This window comes from Coturnix japonica, chromosome 8 (genome assembly GCF_001577835.2).
Source record: "Coturnix japonica isolate 7356 chromosome 8, Coturnix japonica 2.1, whole genome shotgun sequence".
In the NCBI taxonomy this organism is placed as follows: domain Eukaryota; kingdom Metazoa; phylum Chordata; class Aves; order Galliformes; family Phasianidae; genus Coturnix; species Coturnix japonica.
In genome coordinates this window covers 6,231,709-6,259,292 of record NC_029523.1, presented here as the reverse complement: position 1 = coordinate 6,259,292, position 27,584 = coordinate 6,231,709, and the positions used below count along the sequence as shown (strand labels likewise).

Below are 27,584 nucleotides of genomic sequence, written 5' to 3'. Positions count from 1 at the left end.
CTGAGACACTCTAGCGCTGCTCAGGTCGAATCCAGTCCACTGGGGAATAGCCTGATAAATTGCAGTCATCTCCTCACCGCACTGCAGAAGTGCAAGGTAATAATAATGGTGTGCTGGCCAGAGCTGCCCGCAGCACAGCCGCAGGAGGAGGCATGCATGTTGCATGGCACCGTGGAAGTGCCCTCACCCAGGGGAAGGGGCAGCCCCACACCTTCCTGGGGGGGGAGGATGCAGAAGATGCTAAAGAGAGGAAAAAACAGCAAAGAGATCTTTCACTACCCACCAGCTGGAGCAAGCCAAGGTATTACGGGGTATTACGGGGCCCTGGGCAACCTGATCTAGTAAATGTGTATGTTTGGTGGCCCTGCTAGGCAGGGGGGTTGGAACTACATGATCCTTGAGGTCCCTTCCAACCCGGGTAATTCTGTGATTCTGTGTGATTCTGTGATTACCCAACCTGGAAGAGTTGTTCTTCCACAGGCACAGTCCTGCATGAATACCCCAGACAGGAGCCACCCCAGGAGGTCTTGGCACACCATCTCCAGCCTCTCTGCAAATACCCCTGAAAAAAATGAGTCTCAGAGCTCTTAGTAGCACTTGTGCATCTCCACTGGCAACCTGGATGGCCACTCAGTCTCTACGGTTTGCCTGCAAGACAGAAGAGATGCTGCTGGTTGGCTGCAGTGCTCAGGAGCCCTCTGTGGGGTGGGTGGACACACACAGCCCGTGAACTGCAAGCTAACATCTGGAACATTATGCAGGGCATGCACAAGCAGCAGCATCCCAGCTTTTGACATGGGACATGTAGTGACAGGAACAGCCCCATACAGATGTGTGCTGGAATAGCTCTGCAACACATCTGCTGGTGCTTGCCAGAACCAGGAGCAGCTCTAAGTGTTTGCCAAGCCCTGGGACTCGCTAAGGCAAGGCTGTGGGTACTGCCAGCCAAAGGAAGCAGCAGGGCGCTGGCAAGAAGGGCACAGCAACTTGAGATGAGAGCAGAACCAGAGTGAACGGAAGGGGGAATCACAGCAAATACCTTCCTATCCAGAAACAGCCCCCTAAAGCCCAGCTTGAGCTTTCCTCTGCTGCTGGAGAAGAGTTAGTGCCCCTCGGTGAGTTTGAAGAGGATTAGCACAAGCATTAGAGTTAAAAATAGGTTTGTAACTGTCTTCATGGACATCCAGGAACATGCCTAAATATAACATAAATTTCCATATGTCATCGTAATGGCTGTTTAATAATGTCAGGGACTGAAACAACGTGAGATGCAGTTTTCCCACCAACTCACATGGACAACAATCAACCCCACATTGCCAAAGCAAAGCAGCTTCTGGTGAAGTCAGCAAAGCTGCTGAGGACTAGAAACACTTCACTTTTCAACCTATATTCAGGTGCAAAGCTGTGGTAAGGCAGCTTTTAGCACCCCAGCTCCCACGCAGCCTCAGGAACGGGGTTTTTGCTGCTCTGATGTTGGATGTTCATTGGATGATCTACAACTCTCTGGTGGGAGGATGGGGTGAGGTGGGGGTCAGCCTCTACTCCCAGGTAAACAGAAATAGGCCTCAAACTGTACCAGGGGAGGTTCAGGTTGAATATCAGGAAATACTTGTTTTCAGAAAAAGTGGTTGGGCACTGACACAGGTTGCCCAGGGAGGTGATGGAGTCACCATCCCTGGAAGCATTCAAGGACCACGGAGACGCAGACTGTGGTGGGGATGGGTGCGGGTTGGACTTGGGGATCTTAGAGGTCTTCTCCAACCTTAATGACTCCATGATTCTATTCTATGAACGCAACCATTCTTAGGGGCTGTTTTAGGTACCCAAAACACAACCAGGAACATGGAGCGGGTATGACAGTCAAAGAGGAAGGAAGGCAGAGATTGTTCAGCAGCAAATCATTCTACCTATTGCACGATTGTGAAATTATGTTGAAAATTGATTCATCTGAGAGAAAAGGAAAGTTTGTTCCCTCCGTTGCAACAGCAATTTGCAATGTTGATGTGTGTCTCTATTTTGACAGATTTGCAGGGCAAAGTTAAGCTTGAGTGGGTGGCGGAAGTCAGTCGGGGTGATAATGAACAAACAATAATTATAAGGCAAAAAGGGGAATTGGCTGGATACCTCAATTATGCACTTCCAGATGTTCTAAACATTAAAGGATTTTTACTTAAACAGGCATTTTATCTTCAGAAAGGAAAATATAATGGTGTGCTCTGAGTGCCATCAGAGGAATACATGGAAATGCCAACATGAGGAGGGTAATCGCATCCCATGTCTTTTAAGCTTGGTAACATTTAGGAGGGGAATTTCCACCATGCTCACAAAAAAAGTTCCACTTCAACATAAAATAAAGAAATAAATAAAAATAGGTTTCACCTTCTAACTCTTAATTTCTATTTAAAGCAAATCCTTCGGATTCAGAACAAAATGCTCCTTCTAGAGCTACACTAAAACATTTCAACTTGCCAGAAATTTCTTCCCCAAAAGAGGCTGTTCCAGGCCAAGCCAAAACAGTTCTCGGACCTGCCAGCAAATTTAGCAACACAATTCTTTGTGCCACTGTAATTAGTATGAATGGGTTTCCTTAGCACCATTGTTTCAGGAGCAGCTGTGCTCCTTTGATGAATACCCGTATTTTTGTATGTCACACGCATTTTCTATGGCCTGTTTATAAAATTTCAAATCATACAGTCAAGGAGCAGAACAGAAATAATATCTGCGGACTTGGGTGATTAATCACAAATCACAAACAAAGAGAAACGACAGGGATCTTGTTGTAGGATGCTGGACAAGGACTCAGAAGGCCCAACTTCAGCTCTTAACTTGGCCAAAACTGAGCTGGGCAAGTAAGAAATCCTTCTTTCATTGGCAGGCAAAAGTACCCAGAGGTGAACTAACTTGCCAGTTCCTTTGTTCAAATTGTAAGGCTTTCCATCAAAGGACTCTCTGACCTACCCATGTGGAAGCAGGTAACAGCGTTCTAGTACCATCCATGCATGCTGTGTCTATAACCAGAGAGAAATGCAAATGCAGTAACATCAAAATACATTTCAAATCACTCCTGATTCCTTCGCATTGAAGGCTCTTCATTCTGAAATGTTTTAATTCTGCAAAATCAAAATGTCTAGTTGAAATACTTCTCCAAGCCTAGCGGTTCAGCTCTCCTCGTCTTGAAATTCTTTCAGCTTCAAATTCAATTAAAATTATATTTCAAAGGAGGCAATCCAGTGACAGCACTTATTACTAAATATCAGCAAAAATACCGGCACTGTTCTCCTATCAAAAATCTATTAATTATCTAAAATGAAATGCTGTGTTTCCTTTTGGCTTTCAATTCTCTAACATCAATTTTACTCCTGGACCTGGAGAGATGTGTAAGACTCAGACTCACCAAGACAAACTCAACAGCAGAGTAATATAAATAAGCAAGGCTAAGCCTAAAGCTAATAGGGTTGACTTGGGAGGCAGGAGGGAATCTCAGTGTTGCAAAGAAGAGTTGCATATTGCAAGGCTGGATATTAGGAAAACTTCTCTGAAAGGGCAGCGAGGCACAGGCTGCCCAAGGAGGTGGTGGGGTCACCATCCTTGGGTGTGTTCCAGACCCATGGAGATGTGGCATGGAGAGACACAGGCTGTGGTGGGGATGGGTCAGACTTGGTGACCTTAGTGTTCATTCCCAACCTTGCTTATGATCAGCAAACATTTTTTCCCAGAAGCTGAGGATCTGCAGGCAGCTCACCCAAGTTAGGAATGACCAACATGTTTTAAAAGTGACCAAAGCACAGGACTCCTTTCCAGAATCATCTCTCAGAAGCACTGATCCTGTCAACAAAATCCTTAAACAAAAAGCACAGCCCCATACAACCAAATGCAGCCTTGCAGCAGCTTCCAGCCTTTCCCCTCACTGTGTGCTTGGCTATCAGGGGTCCAAGCCCAGCAAGCTGCAGGATGAAGAGCCCTGCAGATGTAGATGGGGCCAATAAAACTAAGAGCAGCCACACAGAGTGCATGGCCATGCAGCCAACATTTCATTTCTCAGCAGGATGTTTTTTTCAGAGGTCCCCATTAACTCCTCCAAGGTCCATGAGGCCTCACCGTCTCCCATCTGTCTGGCAGGGAAAGAATATAGTGCCCTGCTTTAAACACTTAGAGACCTCCAGTCCCCTCTCTGCTCCCTGCTCAACCCGCTGGTTAAGTCACTAACCCTCTGCAACACGGACACATTAATACTGGGTGCTACGAAGGCAGTTCAAGGCTGGTTCATAATTCACCTGGCCCAAAGGACACCACATTTCTGAGGCCTGAGGCCATAACTTTAAAATGCAGAAGCCATCAAAATAAATAAATAAATAAATAAAAATAAAAAAGAAAAATCTGACCAGCAAAAGGCTGTGAAATTTGCATGCTTTGAAATTATTCCTGTTTCACAAGGTTCATTTGAGAAGTTACTGTAAATAGTCCTTGTAATTCACACCCTAAACAACATTTCCAGAAGCATTAATGAAACATTTTTTTAACCCCTCCCCCCTACTACCCCCAAAGTTATTCCTGGCAGAAAAGGGGAAAAGATGCAAGCTGTGGAGTCTGTGACTGCAGAAGGAAAGAAGCTGTCGGATCCCATCTGTCGACCAGGAGGATGAACGACCGCACGCATCTCTGCTCTGCGCCAGCTCCCAGCCCGAGTTCCAGGGGCTCAGCATCTTCATGGTCAACCCCAATGGGCTGCAATGGGGCCAGAGCCCCCCTGCAAGGTTCTTCCCGTGCCAGCCCCAGAGCAGTGAGACTTGCTGGGCGTTGAGCCCAAAGGAGAGGGCCACACACCATACTTCCCAGATACAGACCAGCTCGTGGGGTCCCTGCAGTGCAATCGGAGACAAAGGGATGTGAAGCTAAAGAGCAGCACAGAGCAACAGCGGCTTGGACGACACGGGTCAGTACTTCAGCACACGCAAGGCTGGTTTTTGATGGTTTGGGATTACGAGCCTGCAAATCGCAGCATTCCTCCAAGGCTGTCTCAGTGGAAAAGAGCTGAGGTCAAGATTAGGAGGAACCCAGAGGTCAAAGTGCCGCCAAGGAAAAGAGCTAAACAAAGCCCAGGATTTCTGCAGTCAAAAGCCCAGGCAGCTAAAGACAGCATTAAACTTGAGAAATTGGAAATCCTCTTTTGATATATTCCTTCCCTTACTTTAAACAAGCTTTTCTTACTCATTGTACAGCTAAGAGGCAGACTTTGGGCCTTCTTTTTGCAATACATAATGGAAATATAACGCATCTGTGAGGAACCTGGGACTGTTTTTATATCACATCTGTGGTGTTTTGAGGCCCTCCTGCAACTCAGAATACAACATCAATGGCAAAGTGGGACTTTGTGTTCAAGAGAGGTAGCCATAACCTTCCCCATCCCCATGTCTATGTATTTGTAGGAGGCTAGAGGTGAATGCCCTGAAATAAGAAGAGCCACGACTTGCTTTCTCTTGTGTTAACACTATCCCAGTCTGACCTGTGGTGCTTTCCCAATGATGCAAGGACAATATTAGCACTGCTAGTGTTTCTAGGACATCCCAAGAGCCAGGATATGTTTTTTGATGGGGATTTGCCCAGAAGAACAGCCAAAATCCTTTTCCTCATGGATCAACCAGATTCATGCAATAGCTGCAGGAGTTTGGACTCCAAGAGATGACAGTACTGCACCCTGTGTGCATTACCATGGAGTCCCACTCCTGGTTTCTGGATGGCTGGACTACAACTGGCTCTGCCCAGTGCCAACTCAGATGACAGGAAGGCAGATCTGCAACTTTATGAACTCAGCAATTAGCCCCTGAGCCCAGGGAGAGTTTGTCAAGATCCCATCGCAGGCAAACAATAACACAGAAATACAGCTTTGAGGGGGAGACAATTTATCAAGCTGACCACAGACATCTCCCTCATTTTTTCTTTAATAAATCCAGCCTCGCTCTTGGCAGTGCGCAGTATCTTGTCATTGCTTTCGTCTCCTTTTGCGCCTGCCTCCCACCTGCATGCTTCTGGCCCTTTGCAACCCTGGGGCCATTTATTTTCCCAACGTTTCCCCATGAGGAAGCCCAGTCTTCTCTTCCATTAAGGACAGGGAAACTGAGGCATGGCAAAGTGAGCTACTTAACCCAAGGTCAGCAGGGAAGAGGATAGGACAACACGCTCACATTTGGGCTGGGCTGATCCATTTCCTCATCTTCATGATGAGCATCACAGGGCTTTTGCTCCCTCTCCTGAATAAGCTGTTTAGGAATTACTCGGACGCTCTTTGCCATCAGATTTTAATCACCAGGAGTGCCTTCCTGGTGGGAATCCATGAGGCTGTTCAGGCAGCCGGCCAGGTCCCTGAGAGCCAGGCATCATCTCAATTCACGTAACAGTTACTCTCAATAACAGCATGCAGACACCAGCCCTGCTCCAGCCTCACCTCCACCTTCTATTGCCTGCATGGCCCAGAGGAGCGTAGTGTTTCTATCAGCACTTCCACCTCCCAGCAGTCTGAAGAGAAGGGCAATGGTGAGCTCCAGGCTGCACATCCTCCTGCAGATCTGTTATTCCTAGGAACAGCAGGGAGACTCACGGGCACCCAGATCATCCTCCAAGGACAGAGCAGGACAGTGGTTCAGGTGGGAGCGTGAGGCATTGGCACGGTGAGGCTGCTGGCAGCCGCGGTTGCCTGTGTTAATTTCATGCCCATCCCCTTCAACTCCCCGCAAAATTCCAGGCAGGCCTTCCACTTTGGCTGACATTCAAAACTGTCACCTCTCCGCACACATTAACTTGGAGGCCTCTGTCATCCCTCACATTAAAATGCTATCACGGGGAGTCAGCACAGCTTGACTCAGCCAGCTAAGGGGCTGGCTCCGGCCGCGCTGCGGGGACAGCCGACTCACGCTTGACATCCGTGGTCAATTTGACAGTGATGGACACGCTACTTAGGAGTCATTTGCTGATCTCATTTCCCCAGGTGGGAGGTCGTGCCACGGAGCTGCCTTCCCCAGGGAAGAAGTGGTGATGCTCTTCAGCCTCTCCAGGAATGAGATGTGTGTGGACAGGCTTTCCCATCTGCTCGCTGATCTACAGAGCCCACCAGAATCCCAAAATGCAGCTTCTTGGTCCTTCACATAGAGCAGTGCCTCATAAGACTGGGAACCTTCCCATATCCTTGTCAGAATGGCTGCTCCTGGGTTACCTTCCCCCTGCCAGTTCACCCTGGAAAGGATCTTCAGTCTTCTCGACCACTGCTGGTGTTTTCAGAGCCCACTTGCTCTTACTACTCAAGCCACAATATCTTGCTTTCAAACCAGGGCACAGCTTTGCTCTCTGGTAGGATCTATTCACCATACCCTGACCTTCCTTAAAGCAAGGAGAGGCACCCTCCTGAAATTCAACAAGCTCTAGATCAGTTTTTAAAGGACAATTGCATACTCTTTTTATCAGGTCATGCCTCAGTCTGAAGGTGCTCACCCTGTCAGTGTCATCTTACATCCTCCTTCCAAGCAAGCAGTGATAAAGCAGGCGATGGTCAACACCCTTCAGCTCTCAGAGCAGAAATGCTGCAGGAAGGAAAGGGGCCCCCACTGGCCTCATATACATCATATACATACAGACTGGTCCATCAACTCAGAAGATGCTCACCTAAATCACACCATTCCAACTGACCAAAGGCCCCTTGATTCCTGCAACTACAGATGCCCAAGCATCAGATACGCCTCTATGCACTTCTTTAAAAACAAAGCCCACCTGCAGCTCGGGGGGTGCCAGCTAAATGAGCATGGTTGTTTTAGTCTTAAGTAACAATTAAACCACACTGAGTTAACCTGAACTGAAATATACATGGAGCTAATTAAAGCTGAACTAAAACTTCAAGCTTCCATTCAAATGTGAAGCTTTAAGATACCAGAGTGGTAGCCCTCTATATCCTTATACCAGAGGACAGAGCAAATCCCATCTTTTCCTATACACATATTTTAAAGGCATGGAGCTGCTTATTGTCTAATCACCTAAAAAATCCCTTCCACTTCTTACTGCCCTCACAGAGTGTCATTGGTAACGCTCTCCAATCCCAGGACTGCGAGAGATAATGATGGTGGGGGAACACAGCCAGCTACTGCTGGGAACCACTTCCCAGCCATCCCCAGTTCTGGGAAGCCTGAGCTGAGCCCTGTCCTAAAAACCCCGTTAAACAGATGTCTTATGCAGCATGCCCAGAAGGCCTTCCCCAAAATTAGGCTCTTTTGGATCAGACAAAGGGAGCAAATTCCAGCGTCCTCCAGCCCTCTCATTGCTCCTTTGAGAGCGAGGCATAGTCCTGCTCCAAGAGTGTCTCTTGGTCCAGCTGTGGCTGCCTGGCTCTGGGACAGTGGAACGATGTATTTCTGTCACCAATGCCACCTGTCTCAGATAAACAAGGAGAATGAGGACTTTCATTCCCTCAGCAAGGAGCTGATCAAAGCCTTCACAGACTTTCTCTCTCAAAGGTGACCTCACTTGCCCACTGGGGTGCGCCAAAGGGGACTGCGGTGACAGATGAGTTTCAAAAGCAAAGCCTCAAGCCCTAACATCGTACTGCTCTCATAGCCAAGGGTCTCCACCAGACACAATGCCTGGCTCTGCCCCACCACCCCCATCTCAAGCCAAGGCAAGGCGACGGCTGCTCTCGCCTCCCGACTCCTCGTTCAGTCCTTTTATGGGAAGGATGGTTTTACATCAAGGTCTGGTAGAGCACTCAGCTTTCTGTTCCAGACTCCAGCAGCAAGAACTTGACCTGTGTGCTCAGACCCTCTTAGTCATCAGGCTGAGCTGCGTCTCCCCCTCTCCCACCCGCCTCCTCTTTATGGAGTAGCAGCAGCAGCAGAGCATGGGGTGAGAAGTCAAGGGAAGGACAACTTGACTGATGGAGCTCAGGTTGCGGGGTCAGCGCAAGGCGTCGTGATCCGGGCTCAGACAGAGCCATTTCCTCTGTGATTTTATCCGCTGCGATTTTTATCTTTCGTCTGTTCACACGTCATGCCACCTGGACATAATACAGAGCAAGCCGAGAGCTCGGCTCAGCCTTAACCCCTTCCTGTCCTCCTGGGAGGGCCCCAACACACAGCAAAGCTGCACCCGTGGGTTCACCTGGCAACAAGGGGCGTCTCTTTACGAGCCCTTTTTATTGCCTCAAACATCTGTAAATGGCAGGTTTATCCTTCTGTGCTGACCTCATGAACAATGTTATGATTTATCCACAGATTTTGCATTTTTGACAACATTCATTAGATGTGATTTTTTGTATTTGGATTAGGAGAGGCTTTCTGGTTTCAGTTCCCACCCGGAGTGTGCTCAAAGCCACGTTAGCATGGCCCTGGTGGCTGCTCAGGTGAGAGCACAGACATAAAGAGCAACAGGAACCATTCCTCACACTGCCCTAAAGGTTCAGCCCTAACAGCTGCTTACATGAGTCTAAAGTAATGAGGACCAGCCCTGTGCTCCCCTGAGCCCAAACGAAGGTTGCGGGTGCAATTAGGCGGTGTCTGACATGAGTGCAGGTGTTTGGGATGTCCACAGAGAAAGTGGAAACAAGACCCCCATCAAGGTCTCAGCCACTGAGCACTTCAGATCTAAAGTCCTCTAAAAACCACCACCCCATCCTATTAGTGAGGACCAACACGAGGAACAAAGGGGAACAAGAGATACAAGTCCCAGATGCCACATCCCCAACCATAATGCATGGCACCTGACCCTTCCATCACCACACATCCCTTCCATCACCACACATCCCTTCCATCACCACACATCCTTTCACCTCCACAGGCCGACAGTCCAAACGTCCTCACACTGACCTTCATTTCAGGTCCTCATAGCACTGAATCCCACAGTCCAAACAGGATGCAGCTCCGGCCCGCAGGACACAGCAGGGAGCATGCAGGAAGCCCAATGGCCCCAGACCAGACCCACTGTGCCCCCCCAGACCAGACCCACCTTCCCACCTCCCTGCCTTTCCTGGTTGCCTCCAATGCATGCAGCTCTGGCACCCGCATCCTCCTAATTCCGCTGTGATTAATTACTGCCGGCTAGGACAAAAGTAGAAACTGCCTTAAGAGTGGAGTATTTTAAGGTGCTTTCTTTCTTTCCCCCCTCCACCATATTTCCTTATTTGTTTCCTTTCTTGCTACTGGTGTGATAACTGGAGAGTTATTTGGAAAATTCCTATTGCTTACTTAAGAAGCCTAGGGAAAAACACAAAGTGCAACTAGCCACAAGAACTGTGCATCTCTGTAGGTTATTTTCAATTTGTGACTTTTTAAAAGGCAATTACCTCACTTTCTGAGCTGGATAAAATAAGTCTGGACAGAAACAGCACATTCTTGATAAAATCCTTTTGGCTTTAACGTGTGTCTTCCAACTAAGCAATCTGGGTGGAATGGTGCAATATTTTTAAGGGCTTTAACAATTAAAACATCTTAAAAGAAGCTGTGCCAAGATTCAGATTGAGCTCTCTTTCGAAAGGACTATAGTAGATGGTAGGGATGGCTTGGTTTTCCAATAAGCCAGTGAACACACACAAATCAATTTCAAAAGGTTAAATAATTCTTATGCAGAAAGCCAACTCTTTCTGACATTAAGAGACTCCTTTATTCCATGAAGTCTCTATATTAAGGGCTGCTAAAAGCCAGGCGGACACAGTGGGCAGGGTCTTTCTATAAATGCCCAGCTCCCACATCTGCACTTGGCCATTGTCAAGAAGAGGCTTACTACACCGTAGAATCATCATAGAATCATTAAGGTTAGAAAAGACTACTAAGATCATCTACCCAACTACATTCCACCCCCTCACCATGCCCACTAACCCTGCCACATCACCAAGGTTCTTGAACACCTCCAGAGATGGTGACTCCACCACGTCCCTGTTCCAACGCTTCACAAGTTTTTCTGAGAACAAATTTTCCTAATACCCAATCTGACCCTCCACTGGCACATCTTGGAACCATTCCCTTTCATCCTCTCACTGTTACCTGGGAGCAGAGGCCAATGTATGAAAAATAACCCTGAAAAAATATTGTATCATAAGAAAAAATCAATTACATCTTTGCCCTCTGGGCTGGTGACACAGACATACCCATTGCTACCACTTCTTTCCACAATGAAAATCAGATTTTGCTTTCACAAAGCCCTCTTCTGGACACTAAGTTTCAAGACATTCACTGAAACCAACAATTTCAGGTCACAGTTTGTATGGGAAGTAGCACGCTACGCCATCAGCGCAGAGGTTGCAAATGCCACTGTTTCTGCACATGGCCAACAACCTACAAAGAACAGGCAGCAAAGCCAACCATGAACCCAGCTCTGTTCCACCCCTGAAACATCAGAGCATCGTTCTTCCCAGCAAGCTGTCAAGGGAGACCTCTGGCAACATAAATTTTGGGGTGCCCTTGCTCTGTGGTCAGCTCCAGTCAAAGACATCTTATCGTCGGCCGTTTCCCCATGCGGCACAAATTCATGTCCCTATCATTAAAGAGACACATGGTTTATTTACTCATTACCATATCCAGCTGTTGGCTTTCCTTCTCCCCATATTTCAGGGAAAGTAGTGATTTGACATAAATAATACCCCATTCAGCTATGGTCTGCAAGATATTGTAAATATTCAAAAAGTCTTCAACTCCAATAGCTCTTTTCAAGTGCTCCGTCCAAACCCTACTTAGTATGGGTGTGGGGGGAGGTCGGGAAGGAGAAAACCCAACGCCATTACTTAAATAGCTCCATTAAAAGCAAGCACAGAGTGAATTACGGCTTTATTAAACAGATGACATTACATCGGGAATGATGAATCATAATGTTTCTTTTTGGGATTACAATGGTATATGACCTCTTCAACTGTAATCATTCGCCTCCTACTCCCAGCCACCATCAGGTGTGCCAGCCCCTCTCCTCGCCACATTAGCAGCAGTGCTAGGGATCTGCGGGCATCCATTTCCCTACAGCTTATCAACTGCCATACCTTGATGCTGTAGGGAAGGAAAGGAGGTTGCTGATGCCTTTGGGAAGTCCAGAGCAGGGACAATCCCCCCAGCCATCCCTGGTGCATGCACTGCTCTACCAGCTTCCCATGAGAAAATCGGATCCCCACTCCCAAAATACAAGACCCCAATTTAGCCATTTGCTGGTTTTGTCCCACTGAAAATCTCTTCTTATGCTCCTCCAAATACATCCCCTTCTCTTTTCTCCTGTGTTTAAATCATAGAATTATAGGATCATTAAGGCTGGAAAAGAAGACTAAGATCATCAGGTCCAACCATGAATCCACACTGTCAGAAAGAAACTACTGCAATGCCTTCTCACTGCAAGGTTCAGGACACCTTTAAGGGTGATGGGAGCCACATCTGTGCTCTAAACACTCCAAAGTCTCCCAGCCACACCAGGTGCAGCAGAGCTCAGGAATTTGAAGCAAACTAAAGTGCGGGTCATTCAGGCCACCAGCAACATGACACAGCTGTGAAGAGAGGAATGCCTCTGCATTAAGTAATAATTGGTTGGAATTTCAACTCTCCAAGTTTCAAGCCATCTTCAAGTTGAATAATACACATCTCCACTGTGATGTGTGCTCCAGTGTTCCCTATTCTGCCGCACACCTGGTTAACTGTAAGAGGAACAAAGCCTACATGACCTAGTGGGCAACAAACCTTGCCCATGGCAGGAGGTTGGAACTGGGTGTTCTTTAAGCTTCCTTCCAACCCAAACCATTCCATGATTCTATAATTCCATGATTCTAAATCACCCTTGATCCAGGATGAGTATGGCAGGGGTTTTATGGATCTGTAGTAAGGGAATACCAAACGACTGTGCAAGTGTGAAACTAACAGCGAGCCCCTCTGAAGCCAGGCTCCCTTTGCCATGTTGGTCCTTGCAGGATTGACAGAAGCATCATTAGGAGAAGACCTGGGCAGAGCTTCTCCTTTGGCTTGTTTGGAGCATGGCTTAAATCAGCACCAATTTGTGCCCAGTGGGCACAGGGGAGATTTTTCCTGCCCCCGTTTTTGGTCCTCACAGCCCCATAGGCACCACCGTGGCCCAAAATCACAGCATGACGTGTTTCCCATGTTCTATATCTCTTGTCCTCTTAGGGTTTGCCTGCTGCCTATAAATAACCAAGAAAGCGTGACTTCCAACCTCCCAGATAAAGCAGAGCTGTGCCATGGCCCCACAGAAGCCAACGGCTTCTATTTTTACATGTTTGGTGAGAAGCACGTGTCAGCTATTGACAACACACAAAAAAAGCCCCAGCACTCAGATCCCCACACTCCCCTTCCACCTTCTGCTCAGGCAGACCTCAGACAAGCACCCGGCGGCCCCATCTGCTCATCACCTGCTAGCATTTGGGTAGCAGCTACGTCAAACTCCCGGCTCACGTTTTCACACGTAGGAGTTTGCCGTCTGAGTGATGAGGCTGTCTGTGCTCCCATTGTGCTTTGCCATCCAGAAGGCTTTTTGGAGCTTGGACAAAAGACTGCACGCCAGTAGCTCTTACGTAAAGCATCAGCCTCTTTGCCCCCAGTTTACAGACTGTGAAACTGAGGTGCAAAAGGCAGAGAGACTCGCAACCTCCTGCATAGCCCTCTGTCTCCAAGAATCCCTTTTCTATCCTTATAAAATGTTCCTTCTGTCCACTGTGCTGCTTGGAGAATGAAGACACAACTCCTACAACAATAAAAACCTCCAATGGAACTTGAGCTCTGACTTTGAGCCTTGGTGGTGGGAAGGTCCGGGGTCACACCACGAGAGGTCAGGAGCCGGCACTTCTGAGCTGCCTTAGCAATAGCAGGTTCCCCTTCTGTCTGCCCCCTTCTCTCCTTGGTTCTTGGGACACCTGGTTTGATCCCTCATCCCCCAGAAATGCACAGCTCTACAAAAACCAAGGGCACACCCCTAGGAGAGGATCACTAGTATCAGGAGGAATCACACACTGACTCCTACCTGGGGTGGGCAGCAACAGCTACAGAGATCTGTAACAAAGCTTAACAAAAATACACCTGATAACTAGGAACCCGGTAAGTGGACGGCTCAGATTTAGCCTTTACACATCAAAATCAACAGTGACAATCATTTTTCTTCCCGCTGCAATTGTTGTAGCCACACTGACTTTAATCTTAAAGAAAAAAAAATCCAACCCAGATTTCATTCTAGTCTAGAAAGTGAGTCAGCTCTCCAATCTCAGCTAGAAAGAAAGGCACTTGCTAGGATGGATGTGGGAAAATAGAGGGTTAGATTCACCAGGCTCCTCTTGGGTCATGCTAAAATTACTACGATTTAAGTTAATGAATAGATTTCCTTTTGTTCCAGCTCAGCTTCTTTCTATAGCATTACAGCCCTTATCCCAAGCTGGAAGCAAGCACTATTCAGATAAAACAAAGCACCGCTTTTCTTTTGCATTACCACCAAGACTTCTTCATAATAATATTTATAAAATAGCTATTAAGATGGGAGGGGATTGTAAAACCACATCTGTACGAGTCAAGCTCTGAGGTTATAAAATACCAGGAATTAAATCTGCCCTACAACACAAACTCCCACCCACCCATTTATTCGCTTGCTTCAAAGCATCTTTAATGGCTGAACCACATCCTGCTTGCTCCTCAGGACCTCTATCCACACATTGCCCAACACAGGAAGGGGGGCTGTTATATGGGTCAGTGCTTGTCCATTTGGGTCAATGTCCATCCGTTTGGACAGACCCCACCTCTCTACAGAGCAGGGAGGCACAACCCACATTGCTCTAAGCTCTCCAGGGCAAAGAAGGAACTGGAGACAGAGGTCACAGCAGAACCGCAGGTGATTACAACCACAGGACTTTGGCAGCCTCAGGTTGGCACCATCTGTGCTTCTTCCAGGGCACAGGAAAGCACTTTTTTGTACAGCCTTTGGCAAGAGCCATTTCCTACCTTGTGGTCCAGAGCTGGCCGCAAAGTCCAGTCATGTGCTGAGTCCTCTTCCTCCCTGTGATGCTCTCCACATGAGGTCAGCAGAGCCCAGAGATGCGCAGTGGGATCGAAAAGAGCCTTTACCCATTCTCTTGGGGGAACCAAGAGGTCTGCAGCAATGAACTTGGCAACACCGCAGGCCTAGAAACAGGAATGAAAGGCTGTGATTGGAGTCACCCAGAACCTTTATACCCAGCCCAAAAAGACAGACAAAACACTGCCAAGAAACAAACTCCAAACTCAAACTGCAAAGTAAATTTGAACCCTGGTGCATACCCAACCCTACATTATGTATCACCATGACCAACAGTGCACCTCTTCCAATGGTGGAGAGGAGGAAACAAAACACCTGGATGCTCTGGGTCACTCTGACAACATTCACTCCTTGTCAGCTGTTTTCCGCATCTTGTTGATGGGAAAGGGGAGGGAAAGGAGATTGGTGAGAACAGGAAGACCCACTGTATTTATTCAGGCTGACACCCTGTGTAACATCAGCCAGAGTATTTCAGCTCTAACCCATGTTGTGCCAAGTGGTGACACTAATAGGACAACAACCCAGCAATTAAAAGGGAAGTAGAGACAACGAGATATCAAGTCAAAAAGGCTCATGGACAAGAGACAGAGAGACCTAATTCTTGCTTGTTTGCTTTAGTGAGTGGAATATTGTCAGACAGATACCATGCTCAGGAAAAACTACATTTCTGTGTCACCAGCAATTACTGCCTTCTCCTTCAGAGGCTGGAACCCTCCCGCCGTACCAGGTTTCTCACGTGGACCCTATAAAAAGCACATCAGGGCACGGAGTGCACAGCATCCCCCTCTGCACACAGAGAAGCGCCTGAAACAAGCAGCTGCTGCTGCTGCTGCACTAACTTGCATTTAAACCTGTTCACAAGCTGTGGGAAATGAGAAAGTACAGTGCTTTAGCTAGGGATGGAGGCATGGGGAAGGCCTTTGTAGAGGCAAAGAACAACACACTAAGGCCTTGGTCAGGACAAGGTCTGGAAGGAAAAGGCAGAAAGAGGGGTAGCTGGGTAGCCAGTAAGCACGGGCAGACTGGAAAGCTAGACACGAAACCTGGCGTGTCGCAGCAATTGAGTGAGGAAGAAAAGCAGGGCCAGAGGCTGTGTGTCCAATCACTGCTTTCACTAGATTAAAAATGTAAATTCTCTGTGTAATAGCCTGGCTTGGAGATATCCAGAGTAGCAGGCAATTAGGAGAAATGAAGTAGCAACGACAGCAGCAGCGGGCAAACATCTCTGGGAAAGGAGTGGGTTTGAGAAGCAGGGATGTCAGGTCCAGCTCTCTGTATACTCCTTTGCCACTTTAATGCTTTCCTATCGAACATATGATATCACATTTGCTCTGGGTTAATGGGACCCCTGGCGCACTCAAGGGAAACATTGCTGGGAAGAGGCACGGGCAGTGTGACCTCAGAAAATGATGGGCACATGTAGTGCTGGAGCCAGATGTACACTTGGTAGCTGGATCCTTGGGGCACTCAAAGGTTGACTGCATATCGTATGCCCTTCCCCTGCAGGGAGCTAGAAGTGTCCCCTTGGTAGCCAGCCATGCACTTCTGTGCAGCCAGCACAAACTCGATCCCCCTGAGAACATGATCCATCACTGCTAGGAAAACAGCTAAGCAGCTCCAGAAGAAACCAGAAAATAAGTAAACAAGGGGGAATAATTGTCCAGCACAGGGGCAGCCATATCATAACATATATTACCATCTTCAACAAGCAGGCTAGAAGGACTACTTGGCATGCCATAGGTCCCCTTGTGCAACACAGTACCATGAGCAGCACCAGAGCTGTGCAGGAAATACCTGCAAACTGCCCACTACCTTCCATAATGCAGACTGTGTGCAATAGCATAAAGCCACACAGACGTCCATGTGGACACCCACCAGGAAGCTTAAACGGAGCAGAAACCCAAGATTCAGACAACACTGGCCCAAGGAAGAGAAGAAAAGTGTTGGGAAATATCAGAAACCTGAAAACAGCGCTGGAAACAAAAATCCACACACACCAGGGAAAGCTCATGTAGGGGGGGAGGGAAGACTGAAAAACCAGATATGGAAGGGCTGGGAAGAAGGAGACAGAACTACGTGGAGGCAACTGGGTTATAGGCAATCTTACATCAGTTTATGAAAATATCCCATTAATCTTCATAGCGCAATCTTAATTGCAAAATCTTTCATCAGCCTTGTTATTTGTGCACCTGTCACTGGAGACACTCGGAGTTGTTTTGTCGTCATTTCTCACACTAATTAGAGGGGCTTGGGGTGGTTTGTGGGGTGGGGTGGGGAGGTGTGTGTATGTGGGGGGGGATGTTGTGTTTTTAATTGTCCTCGAGCACAGCTCAGCTTTGCAGTAACGCTGCCAATTAGGGTCCTGCCCCACGCGGGGCTTGCAGGCCTGCTAGGCACATTACAGAAGACTAGAGGGGTTGTTTTAATTAAATACCCCCAGACTAGCAGGGAAATATTTAGAGCAATTTAACAATCTGCTGCAGAGTTGTTAAGCCTCCAATATATCTGCTTAATGTTCATTTGGGTATTTAATAATCTCCCTACCTTATCTAATCCTGTTTAAATTTAAAGAGATGCATCTAAGCTGGTGGAGTAGCTAGTGCTTATTAACAACCGCTGGTTATTAAAACATATTTGAGATGTCATCGCTAGCAAGCAGTCCCAGTAGCAGGCAGGAGAACTGGTGCCTGTGGATGTATTTCTTCCTTAAGCAGGGCTGCTCAGGGACAAGACCCAGCGCTTCCATCGTAAGCTCTGCTGTCATCATCGTGGTAACACTGCATTTCCAACCTGCTCCACCTCCCCACGGAAGGGAGCGGTGGCCTGATTGTGTAATTAGTCAAAGCTACCGGTTATTTATTTTTAAAGCTGTGTTCCAGGCCTTCAGCCACTCAGACTGGGGCATTTGTAAACTGGATGTTTTATGTTCCCAGGTTAATGGAAGGCACGTTGTGTTTTCCTCAGCCGGTTCCTCACAAACTTTCTCTGAAGTCCAAAGAAAATCACTTGCCTGGGGTTGATCTACGAGGCCAGAAAGACTTCACCTTGCAAGAATTTAGCCTGGCTGTCTTTGCTTAATTTGTTTGCTCCTGGGCTGGCTGTCCTGTCCTTGGTTGTCTCCTTACCTCCATTTGACGTGCTGCCATTTCCTGCAGCAATGCTCCGCAGGTTGCTTCAGCCTTCTTTTCTCCATTCTCTTCAGAACCAGCCCCTTCCATCACACTACCAGGGCAGTCAAGGCAGGTTCCAAAATAACAATGTCACACACAAGAAGAGATTGTTGGAGAACACACGACTCACAACTGCCAAAACTCAAATGAAGGGGGAATCAAGTCAGGAAATTCACCTTTTCTCAGCAACAGAATGAGAGATAAGGGCTTTAAGTAGCACCAGAGGCGATTCAGGTTGGATATTAGGTAATGTTTCTTCTAAGTAAAAGTGGTGGTGCATTGGCACAGGCTGTCCAGGGAGGTGGTGGGTCACCGTTCCTGGAGGTGCCCAACAACTGGTTCCATGTAAATACCCAACATTTTAGGTTCTCATTTAATTTTCACCGTAAGTTTAGTCTTCCAGTTTTGGATGCCACGGGTTTACACAAAAATTAACAATTTGGAAAGGGCAAACTCAGAGGTAATGCATCCATCACAAGTGTTGTGCAGGAAAACAGTCATTCAGCTTGGTCCATATTGGTCACAGAGCAGCGTAGAGGTGAAACACAACAGCTACCTTCAAGCAGGATGCTGTTACAGAAAGCAAACAACAGGGTGAACACCAAGGCTGGAAAGGAAGATTTAGGTCAGGCCTTGAGGCGGAGAGGAAGCCACACTTTTTATGCCTGTTCTGTTATTCTTCTTTGAAACCCAGGAAGAGGTTGAAAAACCTCTATCCTTAAGGGCCTTTAAAAACAGATTAATGCAGAAACGACATAGGTAGAGTTGATCTTGCCTTGGGGTGCAGAGACAGATTCAAATGACCTTGGCAAGGTCCTTCTGATGCCTTTTCTTCTGTGGCCGTATGCTGTAGCATGAGGACACCGAGCCCCACGCTCTCTCCTCTTTGCACTCCTTCAAGACACTGGTTATGGCACCAGAGCATCCTATACTCTAAAAATAAACCAAACAGGGACAAACTGGTCCATTAGCACAGTCCAGCAGAAGCAATGCTCTGACTTGTAAGGCTCCGTGGTCCCATGCGCAAAAAGCCAACCCATTTCACAACCCCAAACTCAAGCCCTCCTCCACAAAGAAAGCCCACAGTTCCCTCTCCAGATTTGGATGACAGGGATGACTGGAGGGGGAGCAAAAGGAGCAGATTTTTGTTGTTTGTTTGTTCTTTGTTCCTTGTTCCTCAGACACTGGTGTCATTGAGGATATTTTGTGGAGGAGACACATCAGCACAGTGACGGATCCTGTCTGGTCCCATCAGCACCGAGGCGTTGTGTCCCCAGAGTAACGCGAGAGGACTGCCGTTCCTGCAGGGAAGGCTGCTCAGCGGGAGGTGTCAGCCTGGGAAACACAACTATTGTTTCTCTCCAATCGGTTCAGTGGCACTCGGAAACTTTCAGTGCAGGGGTGAGGGGGAGAAGGCTGAGTCTGAACGCAGAGGTGTGCCAAGGACTTGCACCCAAGGACAGGGAGCAGACTTCACAGCCAAGCATCATGGTGACGGTGGCTGCCCACCACATCAAGAGAAAGGGAACAAGTATGCTCCAAGTGGCTGTTTCCTACCATCACCTTTTGCAGGGTAAGGAAAGGGACTTCTGAGCCATCTTCCTGACTGTTGACACTTTCACACCATGCTCTCGTCGCCTCTGTGTGCAGAGCTGCAGCCACAAAGCACAGATCTATTTGGACTCTTGGAAAGTAAATAAATAAATAAGCAAAAGGATGCAGCTGTTTACAATGCGATTTCCTTAATTCTCAATAAAAGATCCTATATGCTTCCTCCCCCCCATAGGTCACTGCTGGTTTAGCAGTGTGGTAGCAGGATGAAAGGAGTGGTGTGAGATAACACTGCAGTGCCCTGCAGCAACAGCTTCTGCTGTAACAGCAGGACTTCGCATCCTCTTTCACAAAAGCAACAGAAGACTTCAAACTCTCCATGGCCACGCAGAGAAAAGCCTTGTGGAGGTTGGCTGTTCTCCCTGCCAGTCAAACGGGGATGCAAGCTGCAGAAAAATGGAGCTATCTGCCAGATACACACACAGACTGACGCTGCTGTAAGACCAGCCACCACGTCACCTCTGCTCAGCACCTCAAAGATCCCGGTTGAGGCTATAGGTACAAGCAACTGAGGAAAACCATCTGCAGAAACCACCCTCTGTGTGCTGGTTACTGGGAAATGAACTGGGTTCTGGGCTCCTTCCCTGTGGAACAAAGTGGGAGCACACTGCTATTGAGTAGGTGTGTATAAAATGCCACTTTTCCTTCCTTCTCTGCTGCTTAGAGCCACCCAGGCCTTGTGTGTTGGCAGCAAGAGATGCCACGGCACAGCTCTTCACTGCATACAACATGTGTGACGGAGCTGCTTGTGAACAGCAGGCTCAGGGAGAGAAACCAGCAGAGGCAGGCACAGAGCAAGTGGTAATTTCTGCACTGTGCAATTACAGCTGGGAAGGAGTAAACCTCTGGTGCACAAACCTGCCAACAGTTTACTGCCGACAAGGAAACAAAACCGACAGTTGACACTGGAACAGCTACTGATACCCTGTAATCATCTTAAAAATAGACTCTTTGCAAACCTGCTTGTTAGTAGTGAGAACATATGCTCTTTTTAAGAGGGGGGAAAAAAAACCCTCTCAGCATCTCCAAAGCAACATTTGCATTAGCCAGAGCAAGTGTCTGGAGAAGCTGGAGTTGCAAGCGCCTTCCCAGGCCTTGCTCTGGCCCTGCTGGATGGCCAGGACACAGCAAGATCTTGCATGGCTACATCTCACCCACAACTTGCTGTTCTCTCTGCATTCAACACATCAGCGCTGCAGGGGAGAAAGGAACAAACATCCCCTTGTAAGTGGATTTCATTTTGGTATTAGCCACTTAGAGATTACATCCATTTCAATTTGGGCAGGGTTCCAAGGTTAACATCCCTGCTCTTGTTAACAGTGCTACAGGGTCTAATGATTGCAAAAGCCCATCAGCTCACTTTTACATCTTGTTTGGAAAAGTCACTGCAATGTTGCACTGTGCACCAGGGCAAGGAGAGGCGAAAGGCAGATCTTGGGTGAGTGGGGATTTACTGTTTCCCAAGGACTCCTGGACATATCACTGTTATCCTTTGCTACCCAAGAATATATACATCATAGACTGTTATTGTGATCATACAGTGAACCCAGGGTATCCAGCCCCCATGGAAATTTCAGAGGTTTTTTGTTGTCGCTGTAATCAAAGAAGAAAAACCTCTGTCAATGAGGCACAATGCACAGCATGGGGGTGACACCCTCTACCCAGGACTCACAACAGAATTCAAATCCATGCATTCCTTTTACATCTGTATATGTGCCAACTGGGGATTTCAGTGTCTGGAAGTTACATCCACGTCATGGTGCATGCAGCTCCACCAGGGTCATGGTGTTGTCCGAGTCACCAATGTATTCATGGGACAGGAGACACAAGAGTCCAGCTCTAAGCTAAAAAACTACAGTTGAAGATGTTCTCCAACAGCTGGAGACTAAGGGCTCCAGCCAACAAGTGACACCCCAGAAAGCAGAAGATCGAGGCACAATCTGGTAACAAGGAGCACAAACTTGGTTTGTATACTTGCCAGCCTGGAAAGGGTTTGGCTACACACCAGCAGGAGACCATCCTGCTGCGTGACCCCACCACCTGGGCAGGAAGACAGCTCCTTCACACAGGGTAAATGTACAAGCAGCTTTCACTGAGGCATCCTCAGATGAGCTCCCACCAGTCAATACTGCCAGCATGAATTATTAACCAGCATGTCATTCAGCCTCAGAAGCGGATACATCCCCACCGCACAGGAAAGAAGCTTTTAGCAACGTACCCGTGTCAGCAAGCCCAGGGTGCAATTGCCAGGCGCTCTCTCCCACCTCCCCGCAGAGCTGCAGGAGGGGACCCATGGTGGGCTGCTTGCTGGCAGCCCCAGCAAAGAGCCACGCTGCCCCACACCTCCTCTCCCAGATCCAGCAGCTCCGTGCGCGGCTGCATTAGCTCAGCACATCCACCTGTCACGCAAGCCACTCGTTTGGAAAATTATTCTGCTGGAGCATCGCTGAGGACACCTTGCCAGTGAAATATCAGACAACATCAGGCGGTGTTTACTTGCTCCAGTGCAGATACTACACATTTATTATTTACACTTTGCAGCGTATTTCTAGAGTTATGTCAATAATACGGGGAGTTATCAAGTGATCTGTTTGCAGTCAGTCGAAAACTGCCACGATTCCCAGTTTGCCTGAGGAATTTTAGGACAGGGATTTACCATTTCACATGGGTTAATCCACGGCATGAGAAACTGGGGATCTAAGCAGTGCTTGTCTGGATCTGCCAGACCTCAAATTGAGTTTGTATTGCTTACCTCCTCTGCTTTCAAGCAGAGCCAGCCCCAGGGGGAAGGAGTGTAACAGCAAAACCTGGAAGGTCACCTGTAGCCCCAGGTGTCTGAAGAGCTGGTTGGGTTGACTTCCAGAGATGGGTCCAGCTGAATGCAAAACAAGACAGAAGTGGGAAAAGGATTAGGCCAGGCTGAAGGGTTCTAGTCTGGACTCCTTATGTCTGGAGTCTGATTAATGCACAGTGGTGCACTGGACACAAGGCTTAAATGAAAAGAATCCTGTTAGCTGCTTATTTGATAGCAATAGGATGCAAAGTACTTCCCAGGTGCCATCTCTTCACTCTTCTCCCAAAGACAAGAGCTCCTTCACAACATATCACCAGACACATCCCACTATACCAGAGTCACCCTGGCATCACAGCCACCCACATCCATGCCTGAGCTGAGGTCAGCTCTCCTGTACAGCACGCAGTAGGATGGCACAGCTCATCTGGCCTGGGAGAACTTGGAAAGACCAGGCCAGCATTTTTTCCCCCATCTTTTGTGTTGTCTTTTAGCAGAAGCTGGGGAAGCAATGAGCATTTCCAACCCAAAACATGGCATATGTTTATTAACCGCTACCTCCCTCCTCCAACTCAGGCTGCAGTGGCCCTCTCTGAGTGCAAAAAGCAGCAGTTACCCCCAAAGAGCCGAAGTCATTGTTCAGGAGCTCGAATGAACAGCCAGAATCCAGGCGTCACCTCTAGCAGCAGCTCTCTGATGCAGAGAAATGACCCTACATCCTTTCCCCCCCCTTCCCACACTTGTGATTATCAGAAGTGCCTTGACGGTTCTGGCTGAAAGATCAAAGCACCCAACCAGGCGCCTACACAGAGACACCACATATTCAGGAGCCATGCTCTGCTGCAAGTCCCATTTGCAACAGGAGAAAGGCTTAAGGTTTGGTTCCTGAAAAGCCCCTTTTCATCAGCATCGGGCTAGAGCAGTGCTAGCATTCAAACCGACTGCAGCTCAGCAGCAGAGATCTGAATACTTGGCCAGGTAATGAGCACCAAGGCAGTTGTTTTTATCTTATTCAGTCAACAAGAACATGGAAATCAATTTTTCCCAATCTCAGTTATGGCTAGAAATCCATTCCTTTTAGGCCAGCTACAGGATTAATCTATTGAATGGTTTGCGGGCATTTTGCTGACATATAAACATTTTAAGAATACATTATACTTTCCTCTCTCCTAGTAAAGCATTAGTGCTTTTTCAGCCCCCCCAGCCCCCCCTTTCCTATATATACATCTTTGTTCGGGAATCCATGAGACAGGACGTGCAAATGCATCTGTGCAAACAAACCTCATGTCTGTAAAGTTTTGCACTGCAGCTGACCATGGAGTCATAGAATCATTAAGGCTGGAAAAGGCCTCTAAGATGCCCAACCCCAAACCATCCTCACACTCTGACCATGACCCTCAGTACCACATCCCTGTGGGTCTGGAATGCCTCCAGGGACGGTGACCCCAACACCTTCCTGGGCAGCCTGTTCTTCTCGTAGAATGCTGAGCATCTCATCCTTTGTGGCCTTTGGCCTCTAGGAAGTTCTCAGCAGGACCACAGGGCAGTAGAAGAAGGCATTTATTCCACACTTTACAGATACGGAAACAGAGGTAAATCTTCCTCTTTCCGTAGCATAATCAGACCTTCCCAAGCTGAGAAAACCTTTCTTCCTGAAAACAACATACTTTCAGCACTAGAACGTTTTCAACTCAAAGAGTTGTTTCCCACCCAAATCAAGGGATGCTCTGTTCCATCACCTGCCCTTTCCCACTTGAAACACAATCTAAATTCTCATTTGACCAATATCACAGCTTTTCCATACCCGCTCTCCAGATGTCAGGATTGCTTGTAAAAGTTTCTGCAGGTGATGGATTTCAGGCCAAAGGCTAAGATTCATTTTAAAATGATCTCCACAAAATTTGATCTGGGCAGCAGTACTGAAATGGTTCTGTAAAAACAAAGGACAATAAAGCAATTATACGCCATGCAAGAGGACAGTAGAAAGTGAGTGCATCCATCTCACCACAGCTGTCCTCTCCTCCTCCAGCAACCTGAACCCAACAGACTGTGCAGATCTATTTCTCATTACTGTGGAGGACACTACAGGTATTTCCAATGCAGTTAATAATGTGTTACCCTGGCCAGAAGGGACATAACTTGTTATAAAGATATGACAGCCCTGCTTGCTCACCTGTTCACATTGCAGTTCCTTCCTTTCCCCAATGCACCTCTTCAAATTTTTGTTCCTCTTTGTATCATTCACTTGCAGGGCCCAGGTAAAACAATTCCCTGTGCTTGCCTTCATCTAGGTCTCCAGTTGCCATCAGCAAGACCCAATCCACAGCTCTCCAAACAGCACTGCTGTAGAATCACAGAATGGCTTAGGTTGTAGGGGATCTTAAAGATCATCCAATTCCAATCCCCTGCCATGGGCTGGCTGCCCCACATCAGCTCAGGCTGCCATCCTACTCAGCCTTGAGCACCTTTAGGAATGGGGCACACACAGCTTCTCTGGGCAGCAGTGCCAGCACCTCACCACTCTGTAGGCTACAGTAGGTTGCCTTCAGGCTTTCCCCAGCAAGTCTCTATTGCCTGTGCCATGACACAGACCAGGCACAAAGACACCTACACCACCCCAGCATGCAAGTCCTCCCACTGGGAGAGCAATATGCAACGTGTACGTGCTATGTCTGGAGTGCAGGAGGTGATGCTCAAGGACTCCTTTGTGCTACAATATAGCATCACTGGAGAGTTTCCATCAGGTTCTCTCATCTTGCCAGGACATCCAAGACAGATCCACAGTAACCGAATAATCAATTAATCCTCCTGCAGAGCTCCATTTACATAATGAAAACACAGCCTCCCAATATACCACTATTTTTCAGTTGTCTAGACCAATATATCTGTCCTGTAGTTGGAGGGGGGAGACCTAACACAGCTTCTATTACAAGTGGCAGAGTTCCAGCTGAAGTCACGTGTTGGCAATAAAACTTCTATTGATTTCATGTAAGCATTTAACCCTAGCAGAGCGCACATTGCTCCAACAGCCCACAATGGACTCTACATCCAGCAACCCAGACTGAATTACAGTTGCACCTCACAGGGCACTTGGGGAATCTCTTCCCTTTCTGTCTAGCTTAGATAGAAGCAATAGGCACACAGAAACTTGACAGGCTTCAAGGCACGCTTTGAAATACAGCAACAAGTTTGAGTTTTTCAGTTCAATACATGCCATTTTTCTCAGACCACAAACATAGGTCTCACACTATAGACCACAATGATAAACCAAACAGCTGCAACTCCAGATTCAACTCATTTAGCAAGAAGGGATGTAGGGTTGGGGTAAGTCTGTCCTCAGAAGTCTTATCCTAGTCTGAAGACTATGGTGCTAAAGCATCACTCCTGGGCAATGCTGGCAAACTCCAGCCAGTGTGCAGCACAGACTGCAGTGTTGAGATAAAAACCTTTATTCTTGCTCTTCCTTCAACTTTTGCCCACAGAAATAGGACATGAAAAGCAAACAATCAGTGGCTCACAGCAGGGCCCATTCACAGCCACGGGCTCCCAGCCAGGCTGGACAGGCTGCAGACAGGAGATCAGCAGAAGGCTGAGGTTCAGCTGCAGCCCTCGGTCCTGCCACAGCCTTCTGCAGGTCAGCAGGCAAATCATTTTGAACTTATCTTCAAGCTCACAAAGCTAGTGCAAGGCTCCCATCCATCCCAGCCATTGGAAAGGGCACCAAATGTCTGGGCTGCTCTGCCAGCAGCACAGCTGGGGCACTGGAGATAGACAAAGCTCTGTCAGACCTTCTCCTGAGCAGGGCAGCATCTGCATGCAGTGTGACAATTGCTTCCATAACAGCAGTGGATCTGTATTTATACATTGCCATAAGAGTGTGGTTTAAGCGAGCATGCTCTGCCCTCCTCTGCTTGCTACAGGTTGTCTCCAGCAACCCACAGAAACCCAGGCAAATCCACACATCCTGTCCGAGGGATTACTTTGTGCTTTCCTGATGACAGCCACCTAATGCAGACTCAGTGACTTTTGGCCATTCCCCTGACCAGGGCAGGCACACAAATCAGCTGCTAATTGCATCAGCCTAACACATGCTGTATGGATGCTGACGCCAAACTGCACAGCTCCCCCAACCAGCTGACAGCGATGCTGAGCACAACTTGTCCCCATCTGAACAAGCAACTGTTTGGTCAGTGCAGGCAGCTCCCCCAGGCACTGTCCTGACCCTGCACCATCGTCAGAGGTGACAAGGCCTTCGAAGCAAGCACACAAAGCATCAGAAGCATCTCATGCGTAAGCAGAGGCTGCAGCGTGCTGAGAGCCATGAACTGCCACACTTTGGGCCACATGGAATGGCCAGGCCCCGTGGGGATGGGACAGCCATCATGTTAATTGGGTGTCAGGGACATGTCCTTAAAGTCTCCCATCTCCTCCTGCCCAGTCAAGCACTGGGACAGCTCTTGCTTTCTGTGTGAGTACCAGTATTAGCTTTGACATTTGTAGGTCACTAGAATCAAAAGGTTTGGGAAGGGGAAACTTTAAAATCCTTGAAAGCTCAGCTCTGCTGCTGGCGCAGCCCATTCTCAAGCTTCCAAGCCTCCCCATGTCTACCACAACACACTTCTCCTTTTAGCCATAGAACTCAGTTAACAGCCTTCTCTCTTCTCACCCTGTGGGTAGAGGGAAATGGACTGCTGGTTCTTCTATCTGACCTATCAAATGTAGTCTAGATGTTATTTCTATGAAACAAAGTTAAGTGAACATGTCTCTGTTCTGGTTCATAGGAGCTCTAGGTCTGTTTCTTGATTAAAACTGCCTCAAGTGCCCTTTGAGCAGCCTGGGCCTGCTCAGCTTTCACCATCTTTCTTGCTCCTCGAAATGCAAATTCCAGTTTCTGCAAGCAAAGGTACCTCCCTGAGCTACAGGAAACAGCAAAGCACAGAGTAATTAAGATTTCCAGGGCTAATTCTTCTAAGTTTCTTCCAGAGGCACATTTGAGGATGGCT

The 27,584-nt window shown here is 47.8% G+C and overlaps 1 long non-coding RNA gene across 1 annotated transcript; it reads right to left on the bottom strand.

Moving 5' to 3' along the window:
- Positions 1-14,940: 14,940 nt before the first annotated feature.
- On the bottom strand, positions 14,941-24,918 carry LOC116653783. Its single transcript, XR_004308228.1, has 3 exons — positions 24,386-24,918; positions 22,543-22,665; positions 14,941-15,116 (listed from the first exon to the last, which is right to left on the bottom strand). It is a non-coding gene; the product is annotated as an uncharacterized LOC116653783 (long non-coding RNA).
- Between the last annotated feature and the right edge of the window lie 2,666 nt (positions 24,919-27,584).